We start from the raw sequence: 15,867 nt of genomic DNA, 5'->3' as shown, positions 1-15,867 counted from the left end.
GCTGCGTGTTAGCTGCGCGACGCACAGCCACTTCCTAAAACTTGCTGGCGCAGCAGCTTGGCAGTCCAAGTTTCGGTCCAATTTGTGAACCCTTAGGCTGGTCCCTGAGGCATCATTCTCGGACTTTTTGATCCTTTGTACGTCACGGTATGCGTATTAACCCTCAGTAATGAATTTCACCATCAAACCATCCCCCAAACCATCACTACAAAACACGACGACACACTAGTTCAACTTCGACTAGTTTCCAAACGTCTTGGACGTTTGACCTCCAAACTCTTCCAAACATTATATACTTCCTATAAATACCATTATTAACAAACTTATGACTTTATAACATCATGAAACACATGTTAGGCTCTAATTCAACCTAGCTCATTTTTGGAGGTGTAACATTTTTAGCATAGACTAGTGGATTTACTTAGTAGTTTAGGTTCCATATCCTTGGGAAGGTATAGGACGGCCCTGGCAGCGTGTGGAGAAACGTTGTATCATTACAATAGCTCTTACGTGATTAAAAAAACTCCCATAAAAGTAATTGTATTCTTATATACACAATTCTTTTGTATTTTTTGACACATTTCTAAGTTATGTTGTATCTTTGGACACACACAGAGTTGACATCATGTTTTAAAAAACATTCATTATATTTCACTTACCTTAAAATGTTGTATATTAAAATGAGTTCAGTTATGTTGAGTTGACTTGAGCTAGGTAAGTTCTTCAGGTTCCTTTCATGCCTATTTTGTGTTTAGCATTCAAACTCGCATACTTGTACATGTACTAATTTCACTTAGCCTACACTTATCACTCAGCACCTGTTTTATCAAATTGAGCACTTCATAATTAGTCGGTGAGCCTCCTTGCATTCTAGAGGTTGCCTTTTTATTGCTTCTAGTCATTTTATTAGTTAATTAGGATGTTGTGAGGTTTATCCCAAAATCCATCTCATTTATTTAAAATATTCATATACAGTCAAATGTATTATCATTATCTTATGTGGAGACATGAGTTTGCCTTAATGGTTAGTTGAATGTTTCTTTACAACATTCCAGTTTGTTTCAGAGATTTGTCTGTGTTGAGTTAAGTTTTCTACTGAGTAAGTAAGGTAAGGCAAGGGTTCTCTTGGGGACAGTAATGATTCTCGAGTGCCAGCCACGTCTGGGTGTAGGCTCGGAGCATGAATGTTTTATCCTCTCTAGTTAGATAATACCGAAGGTTATATGAAAATGCTTGAATCGATTAAGGTGTCTGAAACATATAAAAGTTTAAAAAAAATTCAAAAAAGCTTCAAGAATCCTTATACGGATTGAAATAATAAAGGAAGAAAATGGTACAAAAAAATGACCCTAATATTCCTTACGTTTATATAAAAAGGACAGGATCTGAATATGTTATAATAGGTGTGAATGTTGATGAATTGAATATTAATAACACTCTTAAAGATCTTTCAAAATATATTGGACATTTGAGAAGAGAATCTACAATGAAAAGATCTTGAAAGACAAAAAAAATCTTGACCTAAAGATTGAGAATTTGAAGAATGAAATATTTGTCCATTAATAAACATACACCAAAAAGATTTGATGTGATTTTAACTGGATAAATCACATTCAGTGAGTAACCAATGATTATGAGAGTGTTTGAAATAATTAAAAATACACTTTGATCTCAAAAGAAGGATGAAAAGCTTCTTGGTGATGAAACTTCACATCTTAGTGCAATCAGGGCACTAATGCATCTTGCTAACAATACTCAACCCGATATAAATTTACTAACAAGGTTGAGTTCCTTCCAAACAAAAGGACATTTAAATGGTGTTACATACATATTTGAGTATCTTCGAAGGACCATACACATGAGTTAATACTATTCCAAAGAGTTCAAGCCAGAACTGATTGGTTATGCAAATATAAAATATTTATATGATCCACATAAAGCTCGGTTAAACATGTTATTTGTTTAGATGTTGATATACAATATTATCATGGATATCAATGATGCAAACAATTGTAGCCTCCATGCAGAAATAATAGCTCTCCATGAAGCAAGTTGAGAGTGCACAACCCTCCATGAAGCAAGCCATGAGTGGCACCCACACTTAACGTCCTAAGTGGTCAAACCAAGGAATCTAAACCCCAATATATATCAATAATTCAACTATGAACACCAATAAAAAGTGGAAGCTCAAACCATGTCCGAAATTTAAGGACATCATGACATGAATGAAAGAATCCAGCACGAGCAAGAATTAATAGTTCACCCTGATATCGGACGTGGTGGAGACTGGCTAGAGTTGAGGGTGAGTCAAAGTCGAAGGTACACTTGTTGCACTCCATAAAAGAAAAAGAAGAAAACACAAGTAGGGGTCAGTACAAGGAACACGTACTTAGTAGGTATCATAGGACAAATCAAAATAGAAACTAATATATATTGAATAATAGTATAAAATTAACTATGATACTTTGCAGGTGACAAGAAACAAACAACATGAATTAGTTATAACAACACCATAGAGGGTGCATAATCAATCACAATATTAAGCACACATATAGGGACTCATACCTTCACACCATACTCATTTGGAAGTGGGTTCTTTCAGATTGAGTGCATTAAGTTAATTCAAGATTTCTTCCCTTTAATGTTATCAAATCGGAACGCGACATTCCAATCCAATTGTATAATGCCAAAACATGACAACCCGACCAAATAATATCATGACAAAATATGACACTCCGATCCAATAATACTGTGTCAAAATGTTACACTCTGATCAAATTATCTCATTAATTTATTTCATCAAGCCTTCTTTATTCAAGACATCACTTTGATAGAGATTGTTCAAGATTATAAATTTCATGATCTCAAGATATTAGACCAATCACAAACAACACAACCAAGCTATACAACCACACAATCAAGTCCATAGGAAACTTCACAATATCACTCAATACATATCTATCACTATTAAGAGTCTATTTATCAAATAGAAATAACCATAACCTACATCCACTGAAGAACCGAAGTCAACCAACTACTTCTCCAATAAATTTTCTTTCCTTAATGATTCTGAACTTTTCCAATATATCAAGTATATATGCTAAATTTGTAAGTTAACAATCCTATAAATATTCATGTTATTATATGTCTAGCCTACTCTCCTAATTATATAATCAATTTTCTGAAGTTCAAACCTAAAGGGTAAGTCTTAATTCCTCCATTAGCATAACTATCATGTATTACACCTTATAATATACTACACCTCATATTTAATTATCTATATCAATATATCAAATACTTGTTTATAATGTGGTAAAGTTACCACTATCATGATACCAGTATCATCCAACACATGAACCTAGAAGATAAACTAACCAAGGAAAACCAATATCACATAAAAACCCGTGAAATCCACTCAAAAACATGAATGACAATTGATTTTTATAAAACTTTCACCTGCATTCCACTTTTTGATCAATATGACACAATTCCCCTTTAACCAATAAACTTTAACGTTTGTCCCCACGTTTCAAAGTTGAGATGAATTTTTTAGTAGAAACCTCACTATCTCCCAAGAGCTTTCTAAGATAGGTCGGAGGATGGATATCCTTCGTGAGTTGAGATTTGGTGTCCACTAGTTATCCTTAACCTATTATATATTTAATGTTTAGACTCCGTGGGGGATTTATGATTAGCAGTGAGAGGATATGAAGAAGGGGTGGTTGCACTTTGTGAGTTAAGATGTTGTATTCCAATGTACCTCTTGATATGACTACTCCTCGCTACTAGAGAATGAGTTACATAGTAGCAATCTCCTTATCCCTTAACTATGCACCCGTGTAGGTGTAGCTATTGGAAAATCCATGTAAAAGCAAAGAGAATAATCTCACCCTAGCCAAGTGAGTATCTTTCATCTGATAAAGGCTAATATCAGGATTCCATGATGGTCTTTATCGGTTAAACTAACCCCTACAAAAGAATGTAATGAACTAAGTCTCCTAAAAGAGTGTACTATTTAGGGTAGGTGGTGGTATGGGACGCTATTTATCCATTTCACAAGTATATATTTCAAAAGGCGAGTCTTGATGTGTTTTTGTACTTAATGTATGAATGTGTTATTATATAATGAATGAAGTCTCCTAAAAGAATGCACTACTCAGGGTAGATGGTGGTATAGGACACTATTTATCCATTTCACTAAGTAGACATTCCAAAAGGGGAGTGTTGGTGTGTTTTATATGAAGTGTATGAATGATATATCATGTGTCGTTAATGAAGTTAAATGACTTAAGTTCTAATGTTAAGGAAGCATGTTAAAGTTAAGTTTTACATAAGTAAGTTATGAATGACTGATGTAGTCTTCCTGATCCAAGGGAATCCTCAAGGAGCTCAAGAGCACTAAGTGGAAGTAGTAGTATGGGATGTTACTCTCACATTGCACTTAGTGTAACTTACAAGTCCCATTGGAGTAGGGCACTTACATGAAATCGTTAATGTATAAATGTTTTTCTAATGTCTAGTCTAGAGTGTGGACTTCTTTCCCGTACGAGGTAAGCCTATGGTTGGTAGTCTTAAGGTTCACTTTGGTGTGTATTGAAGGGGTTTTATGGGTGGTTCCTTCATGTCTTACCTTAGTGAATCTTAAGATAACTTTGTTAGGGAAACTTCAAAGGAAAAGAGTTCATTGTGTTTGGTATGAATGTACTCACTGTAATGTTACTTAAGTTTACCGTAAAATTATGTCTTGGTTCTAAAATCATGGGAGTTCTATTTTATGTGATAAATAATGATTCTTATACTATTTTAATTTTATATTCATTAAGGTTTTACTTCTTTGGCAAGAAAATTATTTTACTAAAATATCTCTTTTTACATGTTTTTGCATATGTCATACTTAGTGTATTGTTTTGTACCAACCCATACATTTCAATACTCTATATGTATAGGTTGGAGGCAATAAGAAGTCTAGAAGGTAAAGCTTGGGAATCGAATCTCTAAGGACTAAGTAGGTTCTCATATATTTGAGGGCATAGTTCTATTTTTGTAGTTTCTACTGTTAAGACTTATTATGTATTTCTTTCAATGTAAAGAGATGTGTCCCTAAGATATTTATGTCGTGTCTTAATTTGGATTGTGACGACGAGACTACTCTTTAGTATTTATAAAAGATATTTCCTTTTTATTATAAATATCATAAAAAGTTTTAATTCCGTCTTATGTAATGAATGATAGATAGTACTATAGTATAAGACCCTCGAAGGGTCAAGTACGCAATTTTCAAACCTACGGGTTACCCTATCTTCTGGGGGGTACTTGCGGGTCGTGACAATTGTTAGACTGTCTTGGTGAAGTCTAATTAGCCCATTTTTTGCGAAATAATTAAAATTAGTATATGGGAGAATGGGTGACATCATTCTTAAGGCAATTGTAGCTAAATGGACAAATATGGCAAAAATCGGAAGAGGTCTGAGTATTTGGGGTGATAGAAAGTAAGGGTCTTGCGTGAATTTCGTGTATGCATGCTTTGATTTGTTTTCAGGACTTGTAAGGTCTGCTTTGAGAAGTGGGTTTAAAAATATGCACGTTGAGTCATTTAATGAGCAGGGTCGAGCTCGCTGAACTACTAGGTGATTCGCCTACTGACTCTAGCTCGCCCTTAATTCATGTCTCAATTTTTGTGAGCTTTATAACTTTCGGTAAATACATTTGTGATCTCCGAAAGTAGTATGCGACTCACCGATAGTACTCTTGATCGCCTTTTGCATTTCCCATGATCCTCTTTCACTATATTTTTCGACATATAAATTCATGATCAACTTAAAAATTAAGCGTCTCGCCGAGTGGATCATTCCACTGCCAACCTGCCTAAATTTTAAGCTAATCCATTCAGAGAGCTCGACCTAGCTTGCCAAAGAGGTTTGGAGATTCACCAACTGGATCGGCGAATCTTTCTACAATAGATTTTCTATGTTTAAGTTTGATTGTCCTGCCAATTAGTCACAAACTTTTGTAGATATGGTATGCACCAACTTAAAGGTCAGATCCCCAAAGAAGGCAGCACAAGACATTCATATCAATGAAGCAGGATCAAACCCTCCAAACAGAAAAGGGGATGAATTCCCACAAGACAAAGGCAAGAGGAGAAATATATAGCAAAGAAAGGAGTAGTTGTTGAGGCCAAAATTGCGTGGACGGATCCTGAAGATGATCAACCACTGATTTAACGACAGAGTAATGTCTCAAACCTCATCCACCAAGGTTCATCAGATGCAGTCACTTCCACCAGGAATATGTAAGTTGCAGCTCCTACTGACAAGTTCAAGAGCCATCTCAAGCACTTCCAACAGACCCTGCACCTCCTTTCGTGTCTTTACCTCGGTTGTTGAACATGTTAAAGGGCGATGGGTACGAACCATTATATAGGAGAATCATTTATCCGTGGAGGACATAGAGGAAAAGTATCCTACCATTTTGGGCATCCTTTGCTACCATAGCTTCGAGTAGTTTATGAGGCCTCGAGCCCCCTACATTCGTTCTTATGTGATGGAACTTTACAAAGCCTATGAAGGGTTGTTGCCAAAGAACAAGAAGAAGGAAAGTGAGTGTATGCCGGTGAAATCGGTCATGGTTAGAGGTTGGGAAGTGCAGTGCGACATCGAGCAATCAACGTTAAATTGGTAAGGTCATTTCACTTTGTACTCCCTTATAAGGGATTTTCTATTGCTGCATTTTTAGTGACCTAAAGGAGTGATTGGCTCTTGTAATTTCAGAGGAAATCGATAAATTCATCGAGGTTGGATCTCCTATTGAGAAGAGGGATCTGAACATTATTGTTAGGTTCAGGTTTGGCTTTTGTCAGTTGCACTTTCATGCCATCCCAGAATAAGTCTATTTTGTGCCTTCCTAAGGCAGCTTTCCTTGGTTGTATCATGTATAGGAGGAACATCGATCTTGGGATACTGTCTTCACAAGAGATGGCCATGAGGGAAAAATAGAAGCAGACTTCTCTAACACTCCCTTTCTTGATCACGTAGTTATGTCGTCGTGTTGGAGTGTCTGTGGACCCTGTAAGGGATGTCAAGGTTACCCCTTCATCAGCTACTAATATCAGGCATTTTGAGGCCAAAAACATGTGTGAGGACGATGACCGACAGAGACCAGCTCCATCAAATACCTCTTTGGAGATTGATGTTGAATTATTGTCTACAGACGCACCCGCACCCACTTTGGTCCTTGGACCATCGGGTACATCAGTTCCTCCTTCTTCTTCACATGATCCAGGTGACTCTTCCTCTAACTAGTCGATCAAAATACTAATGTTCTGATCCTAAAGATGGGGCGTCTAACCCAATCAGCTGACTCTAGGGAGACCAAGCTGGAGAGATCGTCCCCAAGAATGATGGAGAGTGTCATATCTGCTGCACTAGTGTGCAGCAAGCGACCCAGACACCGACTATTGCGACATCCACAGTAGATCTCAGTCTATATGGCCCTATCATACCTTCTAAGGAGATTTCGGACATTGATGCCCAAGTACAGACCACTGCTCCGAGCGTTGATCCCCTAACATGGGAAGAGGCTGCATAGACATGACCCTTCTTAACCTCTCTCTATATATATCTTACTGTTATCATAATTTTGGATATTTTCATTATTCTCATTTGAGGACAAATCTTTTTTATTTTGGTAGGGTGAGGCCCACTCATGTGTGCTTATTAATACTTGTCTTTTTGTTCATGTTGTTGGGTTGTCTGTTTTAAATTGTGTTTTATACCTCTTGTTTGATTGTTTGAGCTTATGACTCCCTTGCTTGATTTTAATTGCAAAATAACATTTCCAAAAAAAATATTTTTCAAAAAATTTCACCACCGCTTGTGTTGAAAGTGGTTGTTCTCTATAACTTTAAGTATCGATTTCAATAAATATCAATGACTTGAATAGTGTTATCAATTGAACAAACATGAATGTGCGGCTATGAAGATACCAAATGAAGTTGCATAGACAATATGGAGAAAAGACATAAAGTCACCACTGATGTTGTCTTAGATTTGCAAAAAAAGACACCTTAATTTTGCAATTGTTCTATTACCCCACTAAACAATTTGCATCTCATTGTGATTAGCCATGTACCAAATTGATTCTCTTATGATGACAGTTGTACACTAGTGAAAGTGTGTAGTCTTGTTTGACTCAAGTGTTGATGCCTAATTTGATAAGCTTACTATGAACCATACATGAATAAACATAGAAGTTGCCCCGTTATTCAAGTCAGTTAAGTAATGTTTTCTCTTGAAAGGATCTTAGGCATTTTTGAAGAGTGTGAGCCAATTCGACATATACCTCTCTAGTGACCCACCCTGTGAGTGTACGAAAAGTCTCTCTTAAACCATGGTATTGCGAAGGAATGAAAACCCTCCATACAAAAAAAAGATAAAAAGAAAAGAAGAAATGAAAAAGAAAAGTTGAAGATAGAAGTTCAAAAGAAATTGGGTTTCCAAGCACTCCATGGAGAGTGAATAAAAAGATGACTTAGAAGCACTAGAAGAAGAATTCATAAAGGAAGGGAGAAGGATGTTTTGAGAATACCATATCTCATGAGGAAAAAAGTCAATGAGCCTAAATGACCATACCTTTGCACTCATCCCCATTACAAGCCTTAGAAAAACCTCTTTGATCTTTAACAATCGGAAACAATTCTTGATTGGAACATAAGGAAAAGCCTATGGGTAAAAATATGCATTGTATTCCTCTTTGTGAGTGTGATCGTGATGTCTGATTCTTGAACTTTAAATTTATTATACACCTGTGTGTGAGAATGGAATCATCATTTGTGTTAGGGCAAGTTTGAGATTGAACTTGCACTTGAAACATGTAATGCGAGTTTGAGAATCTTTGATAATGGTGTGTCATAACTTTAATATTTAAGTACAAAATTAATCCTTGAATAAGTAGTTTGAGTCTGGTTGTGTAGAGTCATGATTGAGCTTTGTGTAGCACTATTTTAGACATACTATTTGAATTGCTGGACTTGAGTTTCACTTTAGGACAAAAAAAAGTTTTAGTTGGGGGTGTTGACAGAGTCCACAAATTGGGACTCTTTTAGGGCTACATTTTAATAGAAATAGTGCCCTCTAATGCTTGTTTTATCTAAATATCTGATGAAAATTATCAAGTTTCATTTATTTGAAGTTTCAATGAAAGCATGGACAATATGATGCAAAAAGAAACAAAAAGTTTGAAAAGAACAAAGAAAGTGAAGTCTGAGGATAGACAAGTAAACTTGGTGCATCACGTAAGGGACATATGTCGCCCTTTGTTCCAACATGCTAAGCCTTGAAGGAACAGGATCAAATCGGCGAAGACAGAAACAGTCGGTGCGATCAGTTCTGCAAAGCAATACAATACCGCCTAATGGTCCTCGACTTAAAGATATTATGGGAAATCACAAAAAGGCGATGAACTAGAAGATGGGCAAGTCGCCAAGTCATTCGCGATGATCAATTCAATGCTTTCATTGTTGAACGATCCATTGCAGCACAAAATCTAAAAACTATAAATGCTAGTTTTAGATGTTAATTAGAGAGTTCGAACATTATTATACTTTTTAGAATTTAAACATAGTTTTTCATATTCTCTAAATTTTGAAGTGGGTATTCTAAATTCTTTTTACTTTACTTAAATCAAGAGTTATCTTCTTATACCCATTTGGTTTCAACATCATTAAGAAAATAATTTCTTATTTCTTTATGTGTGGCTAATATCTCCCATCCTTGGGGTGTGATTTAGCAAATATGAGTTAATATTGTTTCTGGATCTTCCTTTTTGATAGCTTAGATGTAGTTTCATGGTGATTTCGTCTAGTGGTTGTGGTTTAATTTAATGGATTTTAGTAGCAAATACAAATTCACCATGTGTTTTTGGCTTGCTCGACAGAGTGATCGTGAAATGAAGACCATTAGATTGATGGTCTTATGAGTAGGTCGACAGGAGGTTCAGCCCGAGACGGTGAACCCTAGTCCCATATCCTAACACTCAGCTGGAGAAAGTGAGTGGGTTAAGGTGTTGGTTATTCTTCATGCGGCAAGTGGATGTCAAAGAAGATCCCATTTGAAACGGGGTAAGTTGCTCGAGACATAACTTCTTTCCAATTAAAGCTTAGCCTAGTCACTATTTTTCTTCAAATTTTGTATCGGAAGCATGTAGCCAATAATCTATGTTAACTTGTATTATGGTTAGATCCCAAGAATTACCCCTCATACTTGATTTTCCTTTAATTTCTACTGTTTTGACTACTTGTGACAAACCCTCCATTTGATATTTGAAACTTTTTTTTCACCCCCATTTTAATTTATTATATTTTTATTCGTAAATCTATGTAGCTATAAATAATTAGAATGAATTCTAATTATCTACATATTCTTGAAATTGCTCTCTTGGGACACGATCCCAACCCCCAGTTGGTTTACTATATTATCGACAATTGTAAACATTCAAACCGTAGTTAGTGTCATTGTTCACGATAAGAATCAATACACAGTATAATTAACAAAAGTATGAAATCTCAAATGAATAAAAGAGTTTCACATTTAAGAAGAAAACTACCATAGTCTTGTCAAACCATCTACAACTTCAAAAGAAGTGGTCTGAACATAATCCGTACACCAAGTACAATGTCAAAAAAACTAAATCATATGGGGAGAAAGGTAAATATGACTCTTGAAACATGAGGATTCACCAACTCTACCAACTCCAAATAATCACTAGTTAGCTACGAGTGGACGGAGAGGAACTGTCACATCCTAAATTAGTGAAATAATGTAGGTAGAAGTATGCATTAGTACATTAAATGTACTAAATATGGGGATTATAAAATAAAATTATGAAACGTGATCATGAGAGGAAATAATCAAAAACATGATATGCATGAAAAATATCATGAACATGTACAGTGCATCTTAAAATCATAAGAAAAACTTTGTAAAACCTTTGACAGTAACTTAGTACATTTTGTGGGATATTATCTTTAGCCGACAATAGACCATGCAAGCTATAACATGAAAATCTAATATAACTCCCACGTTGAGAAGGGAGAGTCTACTTGTAAAGGTAGAACTCTCTATCATATCATATTATATGTGTGTATCCAATAGTTAGGCCATTTGAGGAAAATTATATGGGGGCATGTAGTTTGGAACTACAGGTTGTTGTTAGAGACTATCATAATTGAGCCTCCACCTCAAAGATCTCTCAGTGCTAAGTTAAAATCCCAATGCAATAGTCATACCTCATAAACATATCATCATACATGGAAAAGCATCACTTAGTTTCTAATGCAAGGTTAAATCATATAGTTTAGCTCATTAAATCATGAATCAAGCACATTTGAGAAAACCTTTTTCCAAATTATGATTTGTTATTATTTGTAAACTCCTTTCACAACTTCATTGATGTTCATCTTAGAAAAAACCATATCATAAAAACTTTCTTTTCATATATCATGCATATCCTTCATTAAAACATTACTCATATATACAAGCTTCTTCATAAATTCATGTAAATTAGGGTTCATAGTCGAAGATCATGATCAATACATTGTTCATGTAAAACAACTAAAAACGTGTAATTGAGTCAAAACCATCATAATAAGATCAAAATTGAACAATTGAATCAACAGAATTAGAACCCATGAAGAATTGAATGAAAACTTAATTAATTTGATTGAAGTTGCATTGGAGAACTGAGGAAATCTTGGAGACTCAATGGATGAATGGATTTGGTTGAAGTAGCATAGGAGAATTGAGAAAACTCAATGTGTATTCCGCTTAATTTATTTAGATGTCATATGAACATGTGAAGAACAACTATATTTTATTTTTTTAGAACTATTTTTATATATTAATTTTTATTTAATGAGTTATAATATAATATATTACATTCTTTTTGTTGGCTCTTATATTTGATTTCTCTATTTGTAGTGTACATAAATCAAAGATAGTTATCTGATTAACTGACAAAGGTTTCCTTTTTTTAATCAAAAAAACTAAAAAATAAAATTAGAGAATATGTTCTATTTGTGAAATCACATATATAATCACCTGTTTATCTAACACCCAACAAAGATATAACTCATATACTTGCAAATAGTTTTCAATGTACTCAACCAAGCATGTTTTGCATTAATGAATATATTTATCTCATAAAACATAGCTATTAAATAAATAATAAATTTAAACTAATACCAAGTTCATTTGGCGTTATTAAAAGTCACATGAACTTTTCGTTGTCGAAAATATTGAAATATTAAGAAATAGTAAATTAGTAAAACAAAAGGGCAATGTTTACATAGTAATAACTATTTTTAAGCAAACGTCTTGACAATTTAAATTAAATATAAGTAGCATTGATATATAAAGTCATCATCTTTTGTCTTGAGCATCAGAAGCACAAATCGTGACAATTCTCTAACTTTTGAAAAGCTTAATAATTTTGGAAAAAGATATTCAGAAACATATATCTACACAACAAGATAATTATTAACAAAAATATAAATTTCGACTGTGATAAAAATTAAACTAATACAAACTTCAACTGGGTTATTACAAGTCATACGAAATTTTCTTCGTCAAAAATACTGAAATATTAAGAAATAATAAATCAATAAAACAAAAGGGCAATGTTTACATAATAATAACTATTTTGAAGTAAAGTTCATAACAATCTAAATCACATAAGTAATATTGATAATAAAGTCAATCTTTTATCTTGGGAATAAGAAATCAAATTGTGATAATTCTCTAACTCTTTAGAGCACCGCTGACAATTCTACTTCATTTCATATATGTAGTCTAGTATGCATTGTTTTTTCAACTCCCAAATTCTGTTTTCATGTATATAGAATGATATTTAGATTTTGTTACAACTTTTGATTACACGACTTATTTTTGCGGCAATAAGTTTCCACTAGCCATAACATATGTCCCACTTTTATAGTATGGATGTAACTTCAAGTAGGAATAGAGTTTGATATTGAATGTACGAAGCGTGAAAATGGCATGTTGAATGCACGAAGGGTGAAATTCTTTTTTTGTATAATTACTTGTCGGAAGTATTTATGTGTTTCTTATTCAAGCTTGATGAATTATAAATAATTATGTAGAATGAGATCCTAATTAACAAAAAATCAAGAGTAAACTTTCTATTCAAAAAGTGTATCTACTGATTTTCTATTTAAATGACTCATGATCTAGTACTTATTATTATTAAAAAAAATGGTGAGTTTAACTGTATAAAATTATTATTTAAGGAATTTTGAGATGTAATGAAAGTTGGAGTCCCATCATAAAATCTCAAACATCAGTGTAACATGGACTCATCAAAAGCTTCAAGTGGTGGAATTGAAGTTGCTTCACCTATTGTGTTTTTTCTCTTATTTCTATCAAAATTTCTCTATTGTTTACTTCGCATTTGTCTGTCTGTTGTGTTTAAACATAAATATAGAAGTTTGTTTTCCTCTAGATGGGTTTGGTTGGAGTTCAAAATGTGTATGTAAGTTCGTTTGGTTGGAGTTCAAAATGTGTATGTAAGTTCTTCATCCTTCCAATTCTTTAGATCATCCTTTTCTACTACTAAAGACATGAGAATTTGATGTTCTTTTTATATTTTAAGGGTTAAGAGATTGGTGTGTATATGTATATACTTTACCATGCATGATGTATTTATTGATGTAAAAGTACTATCATTTGCAATTTAATGCAAAAAGAGCATATATATATATGTGCGCGCGCGCGCGCGCGCTTGTATTTTAAAAGTTAAGAGATTGTTGTGTATATGTATATTTTAGCATGTTTGATGCACTCATTGATGTAAAAGTATTATTATTTGCAATTTAATGGATGTAAATATATATATATATATATATATACACTCTCCAATAATATATATATATATATATATGGTTAAAGTTCAAATATGTGGGACATTAAGATAAAGTTAGTTCAAATATGTGGGACATTACGAGAAAGTACATAATTATCCTATTAAAATAAGACTTATTTTTTGAAAAAGACACTTTAACTTTGTCGGAGTTCTAGTATCCCTTAAAAAAATTTTAAAGTGTTGTAAATATCTCATTTTTTAATTAACCACCCTCAATTGCAAGAAAAGATGTGCAATCATGCATCAGTTATAATCTACAACGTGTTAATTTCAATTTTTAATCTTTATTTTCATTTTTTGTTTTTCTTATTTTATTAACTTCATTTTCATTTTCATTTTCTTTTTCTTTTTCTCTTTCTTCTTCTTCGTTGCCCTCATTTGCTCTTGTTCAGTCCTTATAGCTACCATCACCAAAATCCTCCACGTAATTGTCATCCTCAAAGATCAGTTATTCTAGCTGTCATCACCAAAATCCTCTACGTAGCTGTCATCACCAAAATCCTCTACGTAGCTGTCATCGTCATCAATTCTTTAGAGTAGTCTTCATCACATCACTATACCATTAATATCATCAATTGTTAAATCAAAAATAAAATTACTATCAAATGATAAATTGAAAATTAGTAACCATCTCTATCTACCATTTCCTTTTCCAAATTGCAACAATTATGCAACGGAATACCATTACGATGAAGGTAAGAAAATTCTATAATACTCTCAAATCAAAGAAATTTCTTTACTTACATTCTAAAGAACAACATAACAATTTATTGTTTTTTTTTAAATAAAAAAAATTAAAAAAAAAAAAAAGAAGTAATGTAATCAAGGAGGTTTACAATTATTACTATTTTGAAAAAAAAATAAGGGCAAAAGAAGAAAACGGAACAAAGAAAAGCAAGAAGAATTGGGAAAAATGAGTGAAGTAAATGGGTCTTTAATGGAGAGGTAGTTTGTTCTTTAAAAAAATTGGGAAGAAGATAACAAAAATTAAAGAATTGAGAAAGTACAATAAAATAAATAAAAGAAAAAAATATTTTTGATTAAATAAATATTTATTTACTTTTTAATTCAGTTCACTCTCTACCAGAGAGTGAACTACACTCAACATGTCACGTAGGCACGTAATGGGATAACACATTCATTCTAAATAAGATTAAGGGGGTAATCGGCCCCCTACAAAGTTCAAGTGTCTTTTAATAAACAAGTCTTACTCTAATAAGGTAGTTAGGTATTTCCTCTCTTACTTTAATAGGATAGTTATGTATTTCCTCAGAACATTAATTAATACTAGTAGATAAAGCATATATATAGCTCACGCACGCGACTTGGTCGTAATTGGCAATATTTCACTAGTGTCTTATTCACTCATATAAATCTTAAAATACAACTCCCTTTGTTTAGATGGAAATGAGAGTCGAGCAACTTTATTTTAGAGGCAATAATACCTCCTCTAATTCTTCATATACTGGACATAGGGGTGTCAAAAATGAACCCAAACGTAGGTAACCTGCCCAATCAATCCAGAATTTTAATGGTTGGGCTCAAAATAATTGGAATTGCATTCAATCTCAACCAATTCAAGCGTAACCCATTTGAAGGGAATTCTTAATTGAGCGCAATTAAATATCTCCGATTTCAAGCTATTTTAAAACTTTTTATTAAGATGTGTTCCTATATTGAAGGTATGAATTATTATCTATTTACCATTTTTTAGATTTATCTATTCATTTATTACTTTTTTAGCAAAAGATATTTGAGCAAAAAATCAAATTGTGATTATATAAATTAAATATTAATATGTTAAATTATTGAAATTAATCGGGTCAAATTGGGTGGGTCAAGACCAACCCATTTTTAGCCCATTTGAGCCCGAAGTAATTTACTTGGGCAGGTCAAGACTCAACCCAATTTCTATTCAACCCATTTTAATAT

This window comes from Solanum lycopersicum, chromosome 9 (genome assembly GCF_036512215.1).
Source record: "Solanum lycopersicum chromosome 9, SLM_r2.1".
Taxonomy (NCBI): Eukaryota; Viridiplantae; Streptophyta; class Magnoliopsida; order Solanales; family Solanaceae; genus Solanum; species Solanum lycopersicum.
This window is presented reverse-complemented; position numbering follows the sequence as displayed.